The sequence below is a fragment of the Cryptomeria japonica genome, chromosome 8, assembly GCF_030272615.1.
Source record: "Cryptomeria japonica chromosome 8, Sugi_1.0, whole genome shotgun sequence".
Classification (NCBI taxonomy): Eukaryota; Viridiplantae; Streptophyta; class Pinopsida; order Cupressales; family Cupressaceae; genus Cryptomeria; species Cryptomeria japonica.
The window spans coordinates 471962714-471977950 of NC_081412.1; positions in this window are offsets into that span (position 1 = coordinate 471962714).

Here is a 15237-nt window from a genome sequence, read left to right on the forward strand (position 1 = left end):
TGTGTTTTTTCATCTTTGAGGTTTTCCATGTATAAATCTATGGTGTTATGGTGTTCATCTTTGTGATTTCATTGTTGCTTATTGTTATATGATTTTTCGTTTACCGGTTTTTGAATTGTTGTATTAATAAGGTCAAATTTCTCCATTTTGGTAGAACACTGATTCACCCCCCTCTCCGTGTGATTGTTTAATGGTATTATTTATTTGTTCAATGTTGAACATGTGGTGGGACACATGTTGATAGGTACTGGGTGATTAGGTAGACACCTGTGGGCCCCTAACCACCTAAGACCTATCACATGTTTAGGTCCTCACACATGTAATGGCTCCTCTCCCGTAGAAGAAAACTATTATAAACAACACATAAGAAAAGGTGTGGTGCATTTATCAAGAAGTTAATAAAGAAGTGATTTATTAAGCGTTATATTAATTAATACTATAGTCACATAAATCTATCCATTTTAATTAAATGAATATTTGCTATTTATTTGATTAAAAACCCACTAGCCAACAGTTAATTAAATTAACATTTAATTAATTCATCTTCAAATCATTCTCCTATTAATTAAATAAATTATTCAATTTATTTTTATTAATTCATTAAACCAAATTCACAATCAATTAAATGAATAAATTCTATTTATTTCATTTAACCCTCTTTCCTCTTTTAAATAAATTAAATAAAACATTTATTTAAATCATTAAAATCACCCCCACTTGCATTCTCCTAAAAAAGCAAGTTGCACCTATTTGTTGACATAAATGAATCTTATTTTAATAAAAAATTCTATTTTCCCTCACCCACCAAACCCACTTGCAATCCTAAATCCCCTTCTAGACTCTTCTAACCCCTTCCTAATTAGCCTAATCCATCCCCTAAATATTGTCACATTCCTAAGCAACTTGAAGTCACTTTTCAAAGACTCCAGCATTTAAGGCTTTATGTCTTCAAATGGTTAACCTCTAAAGTCTTCCAAACCATTAAAGGCTCTTACATAACCATTTATGGTTAAATCCACTTGCACCCATGGTTAGAGACTTTGACCCCTAACTCAACCTTCATCTTTACCCTTGGTTATTAATTAACCCTTGCACAAGAGTTTACCCCTTGGATAAAAGCTTTATCTAATGGATGACTCTAACCCAAAATTAACCTTACCCCCTAGAATAACCCTCAAGTCATGTCAAGCATTTAATGCTTCTTCCCTCTCCCCTCATCCCATCTCATGTTGGCTATTATATTTTCTATTGTGCTTTCGTGTTAAATAGCACTTCTGTTCGGACACAAAGCAGTGCGATTATAACAGAGAGTTGTAAAAAAAATACCTTGTAACCGAAAAAACCAAAAATTTTAGGCTTGTAGAAGCCCACCATGTATGCGGATTTTGCTAACTTGTTGTTTTTTGTGCAGGTTTGAACTAATTCCATTTTCTTATGATTTTAGAAATTCACTTCCTTTTCTTGCAAGTTACATTCAACCTCAAACTTCATTTTGGTTCTTAAAAATCAACAAAAACAAACTTTGCTTTTCTTTCAAGTTAGGCAACTTCAAAACTTCATTTTGGTGCTTAAAATCAACAAAACAAACTTTGCTTTTCTTGCAAGTTAGGAAACTTCAAACTTCATTTTTTGGTGCTTAAAATCAATAAGTCAAACTTTTCTTTTCTTGCATCAACTCAAACTAAAATTCACAATCCACACTTTGTTTTGGGCAAACTAAAAAGAACAAGCCACTTTTCCTTCAAGTTCAAAGCGATTTTACTTCAAAGCAAAACGTGCTCTTAATTCAGTTGACCAAGATTTCCAATTCCTAGATTACAAAGCATTTTGCCATTGAAGGATGAAAAGAACACCATGATTGTTGGAGCAACATATCCAAATAGTTAGATAATATTGCAATGATGAGTTAAAAGGAACAAGTGTCTTTTGTGTTTGGCATGCTTGTGCAAAAGTTTGTCGAGTGGTCCTACTTCTAACACACACTATCCTCTCCCTTGACTTTCGTGGTCCTAGGTGCAAGAGAAAAGTGATAGTAACACTCAAAGTTTATATTTTTAAGAGAGGCCTACCAAGAGACACATCACTCTTGGGAATGACCTCGCATGGTAAATCCTTTGAGCTGCTATCAAAATCAGGAGTGAGTGAAAGCTGTAGCCTTGGGTATAGCTGTTCCTACAGTGTAACTTGCCGAAAGGACAAATGGGCCCCACCACAAGTTACAAGGCTCTTAAGTGAGTCACTACAGAATGAACTTATGTCCAAAGAAATAAAAAATTACTAAACACCTTTATGTAGTAGCCCACACGTTCTATTGATTGAGAATATTTGTGATAAATTCAGTGCAAGAGCATAGAAGGTTTTGCTCCCAAGATACTCACCATACATATTTCCTTGAGTAGAAACATAGCTTTTTGAAAGGTTACTTGTAGCTTGATAAAAGTGGTGACTCCCCCATCATAGGGATCATCTATTTTTTATGCTCATGCAAGACTTAGTTTATCACATCCTTACCTGCCACGATGAGATTCATAAGGTATGTAGCAGCAAAGTTGAAGAAATATCAAGATGTGGGCTGAAATTATTGCAACTGGCCATTTGACCTTAGGGATAAAGTGTGTTTGAAGTGTCTTCATTTTGTGTCAAGACTAGTGATAAGCTGAGTTGACTTCAAGCTTTTTGTAAAAACATACTCAAAAACATTTGGAAAGGGGGTCAAAAAGTCCAAAGATTGAGTTGATTTAGACCCACACTTATTTGTGCCTTTTGAGGCAACATTCTTGTGTTTGTGTGCTTGCTTTGTTTTCTTGTCAAAGAAAAATCAAAAATCAATTCCAAAACAAGTATTCATCCAACACAAACATTTTCAAATACCAACAAAGATAAAAAACAAAGTGCAACAACAAAATATCAAACTATATGACCATTCTTCACATTTTGAGAAGGAAGAATCTTCATCAAAATATAAACTTGAAGAAAAGACCATTGAGCTCAAAGGCTTTCATCAAAAGAAGGAGATTTTTTTATCTCAATAGACAAATGTTTTTCTCACATAGAACTTCCTTATGTCACATGTGTCTATATCTTCAAGGAAAATCTAACGAATTTGATCAAGAGTCTTTAAACCACAAAGCTTTTACTCAATATAGAGCTTTGAGCTATCATCAAAACAAGGGAGGCAAAATCAATCCTAGCTTCTTTCCAGACATTTGCATCACATATAACTCAACTAGGGAAGAACCACCAACCCCTGAACAAGAAGAGGAAGAATTTGTCCCATTTGTGACATAGAGTTTCTATTGAAGTTAACATTCCATCCATTCTCACATTTTCACACATCATCAATCCATTTCCACACTCAAAGCATAAAGAGGTCTTGTCCTAGGTTCTTTTTAGTAATTGCTTGAATCAAACACAACACATCACTTTTTAGAGTGTCTCTACATCTAGGGTAAACTCATCCTAAGAGACATTTCTACGCAGGTTAAAACTAGTCTATGAGTGCATCCTCTCATTACTAGGTAGTTGGGTCTCTAACACATCTTAGGCCTCTGTAAACCTTATCATATCAAACATTGTCAACAAACACAACAAGCAATTCATAGAAGTACTTTGGTAACATCTACCTTTAATGTTAGAGATCCATATGCTAAACACTTCACCACACATTTATCTCTCATTTCATCATCAACTCATCATCATTTTCATCAAACTTCAACAAAAACTTTCAAACAAAATGGCTCAAACTAGGTCAAGGACTAGACAACAAGAAATCAAAGAGGAAGAAGAGGAAAATCTCAATGAATTCCAAGAAGCTCTTGGAGGAAACACAAATGATGAAAATCCTCATACTCCCACTCTTGAAGAAATTCAAAGAGCACAACACAACCCCCTCTTCAATCGACTTTTTGATGAGATCCTCATAAACAATGCGGATGCCCACTTTTTAAGACTTGCCCAAGAGGGAGCCAAAATACCCTCTCATTTCGATACAACACAATTACGGCAAGCATCAGAACATCAGAGTCATAATGAGGATGGAAGAGGTCAAGATCACATCAGATACAACCTTCATCAAGAAAATCCCCCACCTTCTCCAGCTCCAAATGACATTGACATTTTGCGGCAACTAGTCGAGAACCTCGCCCAACAACTCCATAGTGGTGTGAAAACAAACCAGTTTTCACTTAATGATATTTGTCCCTATCCCTTTGATAGGAACCTACATATGCCACCTTTTCCACGTGGGTTTGAAACACCTAAGTTCAAAAAGTATCAAGGAAAAGGAGACCATCACGATCATGTTAGAGAGTTTCATTCAGCTTGCCTAGAAGTGGCATATGAGGACACATACCTAATGCCACTCTTTCCTCAAATTTTGGCAGGGACAACCACGTAATGGTTTTCCCAACTAATAGGCGACATTAGGACATTCTAAGAACTGGTCAAGAAATTCATTGCACATTACTCACATAACATTAAACGCGATATCACCATGGTCAATCTGTGTAACACCAAGCAAAAACCAGGGGAACTATTTTTAGATTTCCTGCAATGATGGTGACAAATGTCTAGCAGACATTCTCTCCAGCTACCTGAAAGAGAGCTAGCGAAAATATTTAATTCCAACTTGAATGAAGAAATGGAATTTTATTTAGACATGAAAGGCAGAGAGTCTTTTAATGACATGATCACACAGGGTTTAAAATGTGAACAAGCCCTCATCAAAAAGGGGCTTATCAAAATATACAATGAACCAAAAGATGCCCCTCAACCATGCTTCAACTATGATAAACCTAACTTCTAGAATTAAAAAAGAACATCATCAATGATGGGGTTGTAGATGCACAAACTATCAAGAGTACACAATGTGTGGTCCTATTTGCAGGGAAAAACCCCCCTCCTAGAACAACATAGTTCCTCCCCCACCAAATCAAGGACGCAATGTTCAATAAGAAGAAGCAAGTCAAAGACAACAAAATTATAAACCAAAATGCACATACACTCCCTTAGGGGGACTTATAGAAACAATGTTACGTCAATTGGTCTCGTCAAATCTAGTGACCTTACCCAAGACCTCTAATTACGAACCTCAGGTCAAACCTCCATGGTGGAGGGATAATGAACATTGCAAATTCCATCAAGGGAAAGGGCATATAACAAGTAATTTTCATAGATTGAAAGATCTTGTTCAGGATCTTATTGACCGAGGAGAGATTGAAATTGAAGGACATGACCCGAAAACTACCAACAATGATCATCTTATGTTTAAAAATCCACTTCCATCACAAGATCAAAGGGGTCCTTCCACTTTAGGGTGAAACACAGACACAACCGATTATATGCGAGCCACATATAATTACACTGTGCATCACCTATATGATACTAATGAACAAATTGCAACCATTACCATAAAAAATCTAAGCTCTACCTGCAATGTTGTTATGCATCGCAACGAGATCACCATTAAAGCAGCTCCACAAGGCACCACCTCCATCCCAAAGTAGTATAACCTTGTGGAACAATTAGATAAAACACCCACACTTATATCCATCTTAGAGCTTTTGCACCTATCCCCATCTCATAAAACAATCTTGGATCAAGCTCTTCAAGAAGCGTCAATCCCTGCCAATCTAAATATAGATCAATTTCAAGCTATGGTTGGTAATCTCGGGTCATCACCATGTCTCACTTTCTCTGAAAGTGACAATACATCCTTCCAGCAACCTCATAATGCCTCACTCCATATTGAAGGATTCATCAACCAACACTAGATCAAACAAGTCTTGATTGATAATGGAGCAGGCCTAGATATCTGTACACTACAATTGGTCACATCATTGGGATATGCAGTTGAATAAGTGAATCCCTGCAAAAAGATAACAATAAAAGCTTATGATGATGTAGAGCATTCATCCAAAGGAGCAGTTGTGTTACCAATCTGAGTTCCATTCACCTACAACCAGTGTATCAAGTTTCCTCATAATGGTGTGGAAATTACAATCCTGGGTGATGCAAATCCTTTTGCATATTGTAACAATATCAACCATGAACTAGAGATTACCATTCCCAACAACAGAGAAGCTATCCCATCCACATCATATGTAAGTCCAGCCTCTCTTTCCAGTTCAAATACCACTATACCCAAGCAAGAGAAGCTTAAGATGAAAATGGCAGAGGAAGGTCCTGGGGAGTACAATCTCAGCCAACTCTTTTGTGTTGGGCAACTACCCACTTCTCCTAGAACTCATGGTAAACCTCAAAGGTTACTTCAAACACCACTGGTCAAGCCAACATGCACTTTGATTCCTTTTATCCTTGGAAAGAGTCAAGAAGAAGAGACCAAAGATGAGGACTTAGCAGAATGGATCTATAAAGATGTTATCACCACGAACATCCCACAATCTAAGCTTCCCACATATCAATATGGAAAAGGCCTTCTCATTATGCAAAGAATGGGTTATGATGGTCAGAGTGCATTGGGACCTTGCAAGAAAGGGCGACATGAGCCGCTGTAGCCAAAATTAAAGGCTAAAGATAATACTGGATTAGGCTTTCAAAGGAGACTCTTCCTAAGCTCCCATTGAAAGGAAAACCCAACAAAACTCTAAAGAGGATGCCTTTGATTATATCAGCAACACCAAGCACCATACCAACTGCCCCACTGAGGCTAAAGTTCCCAACAATATCATCCACATCACCAATCATCCTACCAATCAAACCAGCAACCCCATCAACAACAACAATAGCATCAATAGCACCATTAGCACTATCATAACCCACAACAATATCAACAACACTGGAAATCCATCAGAAGCAGCAGATTTAACAACGCCGATGCTACCTATATCAGATTCATTGATCTCCATAATCCTTCCTACAACACCAATCATTCCATCTTCCAAGGTACATCAACCGATCACACCTATGGTATTTAACTCGAAGGATATCCCGGTATGGTATAGTAATCGTATACTGGAAACTGACTCAGAGACTGACTCACATGAGTGGGAATTTGATTCAGTACATCTCAATACTTTAGATGAGGAAGATGCATCACCACTTCCACCTCACAAATAAATCCCTGTTTACAAAGAAGCGTAGATTAAGACCTCTTGGGTTCCTGAATTGGAAACATCTTCTACAGACCCTAGATCACATCCTATGCCCAATTCTGATAGGGAGAGTACCATCAACAACCTTCACCACAACGTCTTAACCCTCACTAACACCTCTTATGAACTTAACCTGATTGATGAGGTAATGCCTATTAAACATCCCGAACTCATCGAATGGAACCAATCTAATCCCACATGCCTTGACCAATTCCAAAACGATGAGGCGATCATTGACTTTTTTGAACTATGGGATAACATACCAAGCGGGGATCATAAAGCTAGATTTTCCATTGAACTTAAAAGCACAACATACTTTGGGGCGGATGCCAAACCTTTCAGCTACAAAAATATAACAATAAAACATGGATCTTCCAGTGAAAACCACACTATGGCACTGTTTGATCCCACAAAAGTAAAAAGAAAGAGTGTATCCAATGATGAAAACCTCTCTAAGGCGCCTAAGGATGAAAGGTTTGACATCCTCCCATCTAGTACACAACATGAATGATTAATGATTCTCACCGAGGAAACAAAAGAATTCAATGTGGGGACTCCTGAAACTCCTCACCACATACATCTATCATCTCTTTTAACTCTAGAGGAACAACCTAAGTTTGTCAAATTCTTCCAGAAGTGTCAGATCAATTTTGCATGGTCATATGCAGACATGCCTGGTCTTGATCCCGATTTAGTCATGCATCACCTCACCATAGAAAAAGAATCCAAACCTATCAAACAGAAGCTTCGCAAGATGCATCCCCAGATTGTGGTACTAGTCAAAGCAGAACTTAAGAAACTCCTAGATGTTGGTTTCATTAGACCAATTGATTATGCAGATTGGATATCCAACATTGTGCCTATCGACAAACCAAATGGGGGCATCTGTATCTATACTAACTTCAGAGATCTAAACAAGGAATGTCTTAAAGATGACTTCCCCCTACCAAACATTGACATGATCATGGACCTAACATCAGGACATGCCATGCTTTCTCTCATGGATGGCTTTTCAGGGTACAACCAGATAAAGATCATGTCAGAGGATCAACATAAGATGACCTTCACATGTCCATGGGGAACATACTATTGGAATCTAATTCCTTTTGGTCTAAAGAATGCAGGGGTGACCTATCAAAGAGAAACGACCACCATATTTCATGATAAGATGCATACCATCATGGAGGATTATGTCGATGACTTATTGGCAAAATCCTTAACACGCGGAGGACATCTAGAAATCTTAGATAAAATCTTTGATCGACTAGAACAATATCATGTTTGACTCAACCCAAAGAAATGTGCCTTTGGAGTAACCTTAGGGAAGCTTCTAGGATACATTGTCTCAAGCAAAGGCATTGAGGTCAACCCAGCAAAGGTCAAAGCAATCATGGACATGCCACCTCCACAGAACATTAGACTGCTAAGGACATTACAAGGGTGGCTACAATCCATCTAAAGATTCATTGCACAACTGGCAGATAAGTGTCACCCCTTTACACACCTGTTACACAAAAACATCCACTTTCAATGGGATACCATATGCCAGCAAGCATTCCAAATGCTTAAAGACTATCTCATGAATACACCATTGTTTATCCCACCAGATCTGAGTAGACCTCTATTAATCTATATTTCAGCAACAAATACAGCATTGGGAGTACTACTGGCTCAACATAATGCAGAAGGGAAAGAGTGTGTTGTTTACTACATCCCTCACACACTAGTCGTATATGAACTCAATTACACCCCTATTGAGAGAGCTTGCCTAGCAATAATCTTGACAGCCACTAAACTAAGGCACTATCTGTTAACACTGTTAGGATTCCCAAAGATATTGAGAGGGGGGCGGTAAATCAGTATCTAACCGGTTGTAAGATTTTCTTAACTTAAAACTTGTAGAGAATATCAATACTATATACCGGTAAACATAAAGTAATGCAATAAATAGAGATAACAACAACCACATGAAAAACACATCATAACATAGTAGTTTAATGAGGAAACCTGGCATGGGAAAAACCTCGATGGGATTTGTGACCCATAATATTCACTTACTGGCCAATAAGAGAATATTACTGCTACAAGAGGGGCCTCCACATGCAGGAAGGCCAGGTGCCTAGAGCTCACTGCTCAATTACAAAATGGGAAGTCTCACTGACTTACAAAATGGATTATATAAATCCAATGTCTTGTACTGCTTCAAAATAACATCTACTATGCCAGATTCAGTACCGGTTTATAGTTCTTCTTCATGCATAAACCCTTAACCTATAATTCGCATAATAGGTTTTCCTTATTTTGCCTATATATTTCCTTCCATCTATTACAAAATGTTTTACAATGATCTCTTATATATATGAGTCATTTTACAACTTGCCAAGTCGGCTTACAATGATTTTACAATAATTAACAAAATATATTATCAACAAAATTCCTATCGGCTTCTGTGCCGGTATGCTTCCTTTCACTGTCGGTGGTCTCTGTGTCGGTGTAGAGTCTGACCTTGCTAGTGTTGGTAAATTGCCTTGCCGGTGTCATAGGATTGTAAGGTTGCCATCAATGACAAAACCTTCACTCACCTACAATATCTCATTGGAGTGTGCATTTTCCAACAATCTCCCCCTTTGGCATTGATGGCAACACTCATGAGAAAAATCCAAAAATTGTTATCCAAAAGAGTCTTCCAGAATTGTCTTACCAAAAATTTGTGTACCAAAAGAATATGTGCTCCCCCTGAGTTGATGAGTCATTTGTTGGTTATTTTTCTCATTCCACTACTCCCCCTTTGGCATCAATGACAAAGGTTGTCAAAGTGTCAATGAGTGTGGGTTCCTATTTCATCCTTGTAACCGGTTGGTTACAATCTGAAAAAGATCTGCCAAAACCAGATTCAGGCTCTCAATGAACTTTTTGTTGTCTTTTATTGCGACCTTAGTCCTTTGAACTGTACCAATGAGGTGTTGCATTTGCTTTGTCGGTATTTTCTGTCCTTGAATCAAAGCATCAGATATTTCTTTTCTTAAGGAGGTGAGGTAGTCCAATTTTGGACTGTCTCCATTTTAGATCTTTAGACTTTCCTTTTATTCTTTCCTTCTCTCTTTCCAACTTTAGTAGTTCTTCCTCAAAACTTGTTATTTTCTGCTCAAAAACTGATAATGAATTAGATGAATTAATGAAGTTATCAGCTAGTTGATTTATTTCCTCCTGTACCTTGCTGATTTTCTTGTCTATATCTACTGTCAAAAAGTTCGTTTTACATGTATCCCTGTACAAAGTTTTAAATTCCTTCAGTGTACTACACAGTTCCAGTAAAAGTGTGTCAAATTGCCTTGTACACTTCTTTATTTCTTCCTCAAAGAATTTGTGTTTTTCTTTCTCTAGTCTCTCCTTGAATGCTTCCTCTTTTATTTGTTCAACTGTCACAGTGTTGTCAGTAATATACTTAGACAAAGTGTCAAGTTGACTCAAAGAATCTTTATTATCTACATTACATTTAGGTGCTATCATTTTCAAAATTGGAATGGTATCATCTATTGCCTTGTATGCTTGTGAGCTACAATCTGTTATCTTCTTTATGGAATCCAAAAGAACTTATGTTACATTAGTTGATTTGAATTCTGCATTTGATGAACCAACAATCTGTATTCCACTGGTGGGAGAAATTTCCTTGCTTGTGGTGACCTCTGGTAGATCAGTCTGTGTTTCCATTTCTTTAAGCAAAGGTTTGGATTGCTCAGCTATTGTCGGTGGCACTGTCTCTGTATGAACCTATTGCTGAGAGTGTTTCTCAGTGTTGTCATCTGTCGATTTACCTTCTGTACTATCTATTACCGGTGGCTCATTAGCCATATCTATTTTCCCAGTTGTATCCTTATCTATCACAATATTGACTTTTTGTGTGCCAATGTCAATTGTATATAACACCTTAGAATTGGGATTTGTGTCCTCTTGTGGTATGTCCATACTCTCACTAGCTGGTTGATTGTCAGTGGTAACTACTAGTGGAGTATCCAGAGGTAGTGGAGATAGATTATCTGTTATTTTTATGCTAGGTGGTCCACCAACCTTGCCTTTTCCCTTATCCTTATCTTTTTGGTATACTTGATGGGTTTAGGATTTCAATATTCTTCCCACTTTCCCTTTTCTACAAGGAATATATCCGATGCATTAGCTGTTTCCTCTCCAACCTCATTCACTCTACCAACCATAAGTGCTACATGTCGGTGTGCAGTTGAAAATATTGACTGGTTAGCCTTTGAGATCAATTTATCTATCTCATTTGGTGAGTTGATTGGATAAACAACAAGTAGTTTTTCAACTTTTATTTTCTTATCAAGCTCTACAACAACTTGCCTTCTAGCTTCATGTCTTTTAAACAGTTCTGCCGGTAATTCGTCTACAACTTGCATTAAAAATTTCTTGTAAATGTCCAAGTGTAGAATTACACTGTTTTCAACTTTTTCTTTGTCATCAGCTGATAATGAATCATATCATTTATTGATGTTTTTCAGCTTTTCGTCCTCTGTTATTTCATCTAGAAGTTTGTCAATTGGAGCAATGGTTTGTTGAGTCTTCTTCTTGGGTGTTAACTTCTTCTTTGGAGTTACTTTTCTAGCCAGGGGCCTTACTGCCTGTTGTTTCTATTTGGTTCTTCTAGGAGAAGGTGTAGATACCGGTGAAGGTTCCCTTTTTCTCACAACTCTTTTAAATGCAACTGGCATATCACTTTTCGAGGAAGTTGGAACCAGTGAAAGGTGAGTTTCTAGATGTAGTGCTTCTAACTCATCTTCAGTAATACCAGTTTGTTTAAGTACATCTTCTTTGATAGCTTTAGCTTGTCTAGATCCTCTTCTAACTATTGCTTCCACCTTCTTTACCCTTTTCTTTGATTTGATGTGATTTTCAATAGTCTCAACACTACCAAATACCTCTTCTTTAGGTTCCTTGGGTGCTTCCAGGAGGGCTTTTGCATATGTTTCAATTATGTGGTCATCAGTTTCATAACCCATTTCAGTAACCCAAATGGTTCTTGGGATAATTGCCTCCATCCAAATCTCATCCTTCTTAATAACAAAGCATATTTCATCCATATACTTATTTACAATTGCTTGTGATAATCTAACTTTGGTATTGATCTGGGCCTTCAATGCCTGAAAGTACTCATTTATATTCTTTTCTTTGTTTTCACCCATGTTATTTAGTAAATCAGACAATTGTTTGCCTACCGGTATATCAAAACCAAGATTTTTATTACCGATACTGGGCACTTGTTTTGTTATGTGTAGCATTAAACAGACAAGTAGGTTTCCAAATCTAAATGTCCCCTTTTTGTCTTTCTTTATCTTTCCAAGATTGTCAATAAGTTCATCTTTCAACCATTCACACACATCTATTTTTGCATTATCATTAATCATATCATAGGCACTCTTTATGCATAGGCTAGAGACTGAATTTAACCTGTTTGCATGTGTGGTTTTGTAGCCTAAAATAATGCTAATGAATCTGACATTGATGTCGGTTACATCATTTACTCTTAAGGATCTCTTATCAGATGTTGCACCTGTTAGGTTAATCACTAGGTCATTTGAGACCTTTATTTTATTAGGCCTGTTACGGGTGGAAGGTAACCCTATCACATCTTTTACTGCCTCTTTTGTAATTTTGTGAACTGAGTCCAACCAGAAGAATTCACCATGAAACCTTCTTAGAACCATCCTTATAACATCCTTAGGGAAATCCAGAATACTGAGAATTTCAGTGAAACCTAGGGTTTCCACTATCTTGTGTTCAACTTTAACATTGCCAGTTTCATCATAGATTATTGATTTATACATGTTCTTGATTTCCTCATCACCTAATTCTTCTATGTGACAATGTATATACATTCTAGGGTCTTCAACAAAAACTACTCCTTTGGGGATTTGAGAAAATGCACCAACATTATCATCCTTCTTAGCAATTTTGGGAACTAACTGAAATACAGGTCTAGGGCGTTTAATCACTTCGACTACAGTAGGGTTTGCTATGAATTCAGGAATAGATGAAGAAGCCATGATTATAAATACCTTTATCTTCCTTAGGAATGATTGCTTGCTGAATTGCTTCACTTCTTTGCTCGAAAATGCCTTTGCTCAGGAATTTTCGCTCTCTTCGAATGTTTGAATGCTCAGTGGAGCCAAAACACTGATTTATAATGTTATTTTTTCCAACCATCACATTTAATGCTTGCCGGTTAAGTAATCACTTAACTTATTTGTTGATATAGAAGTAATTTCAACTTCTTACCATCAACCGAGGGAATTATAGCATGTTTCACATTTGATTGCAAAACCCTCAAATAATTTTCTTCAATTAGATGAAGAGTCTCTTGCCGGTGGAGTGTTACTCTGTTCTACCGGTGGAGGAGTGTTCCTATCACCATTTAGATTTGATTTTTTGATCCATTGTTTTGAGAATTCCTGCTTTACTTCTTCAACCTTTTCTTTACCTTTCAAAGTAGGACCTTTGTTATTTATCGGTGAGGACTTGCTTCTACAAAATTTTGCAATATGTCTAATCTTGTTACAAGCAAAACAAGTCACATTATTTTTCTGGATAGCTTTCCCATATCCTATGCCGGTTTGTGTTCTGCATTGATTAGATAAGTGTCCAAATCTTCCACAAACATAACATCTTACATTCATTCTTCAATTCTCTGAATTATGACCAACTTTGTTGTATTTTGAACATTGACCGGTGGGTGTATTGGTATTCTGATAATTTGTAGATGTACATTGATTTGCTCTATGACCATGCTTGTTACAATTAAAGCATTTGTCATTAAATTTATAAGTAGTAGGTTGTCTTACCGGTTTGTCATGATCCTGTGTGTTTGCAGTATCGGAGATTTCACCAGCTTCAAAGCCAATTCCACAAGTGTCACCATTAGGTTTCTGATTCTTCAACAAGTCACCAAGTTCTTTTGAGATTTTCTCGAATTTTTCTTTGTGCTGATTTGCAGTATCCAGTTCTCATACCAAGATTTCTTTCTGTCTCATAAGTTCATTGGAGTCATTTTTTGTATGCATCAGATCTGTCTTCAACAAATCATTTTCATAGCTAAGTCTTGTGTTCTCATTTGCAGCATCACTTAGTCTTCTAGTCAAATCTTCTTCATTCTTCTTTCTATCTTCAATTTCCTTACAAAATCTCATAGTCATATCCTGCATCTCATTCTTTGTTGTCATGTTTTCTTGTTTCAGCTTATTTATCAGATCACTAAGAGTTTCCTTTTCATCATTCTCATTTTGCATCTTTTTACAAAGTTCTCTTCTCTTATTTCTTGCAATGGTAAGATTTTCTTGAAGTGCTTGAATAATATCCTGTGCAGCTTTTAGGTCATCTTCAAGTTTGATATTTTTCAATTTTCTGCATCATAGTCTGAGAGAGGTGCTTCTAATTGTTTCATCGGGTTTTCCATCTCTACTAGTGGCAAGATATTCCTCAAGCTGTTAGGCTTCTGAAAATAGAGGAGCAAACTCTGATACCAATTGTTAGGATTCCCACAGATACTGAGAGGGGGGGGGTGAATCAGTATCTAACCAGTAAGAAGATTTTCTTAACTTAAAACATGTAAAGCATATTAATACTGTGTACTGGTAAACAAGAAATAATGCAATAAACAGAGATGACAACAACCACATGAAAAACACACCATAACACGATAGTTTAACGAGGAAACCCGGTGTGGGAAAAACCTTGGTGGAATTTGTGACCCACAATATTCACTTACTGGCCAATAAGAGAAAATTACTGCTACAATAGGGGCCTGCACATGCAGGAAGGCCAAGTGCCTAGAGCTCACTGCTCAATTACAAAATGGGAAGTCTCACTGACTTACAAAATGGATTATATAAATCCAATGTCTTGTACTGCTTCAAAATAGCATCTACTATGCCAGATCCAGTACCGGTTTATAGCTCTGCTTTATACATAAACCCTTAACCTATAATTCGTATAATAGGTCTGCCTTATTTCACCTAATAATCTCCTTCCATCTTCTTTCATAATTACTACAATGTTCTACAATGAACTCTTATATATATGAGTCATTTTACAACTTGCCAAGTCGGCTTACAATGAT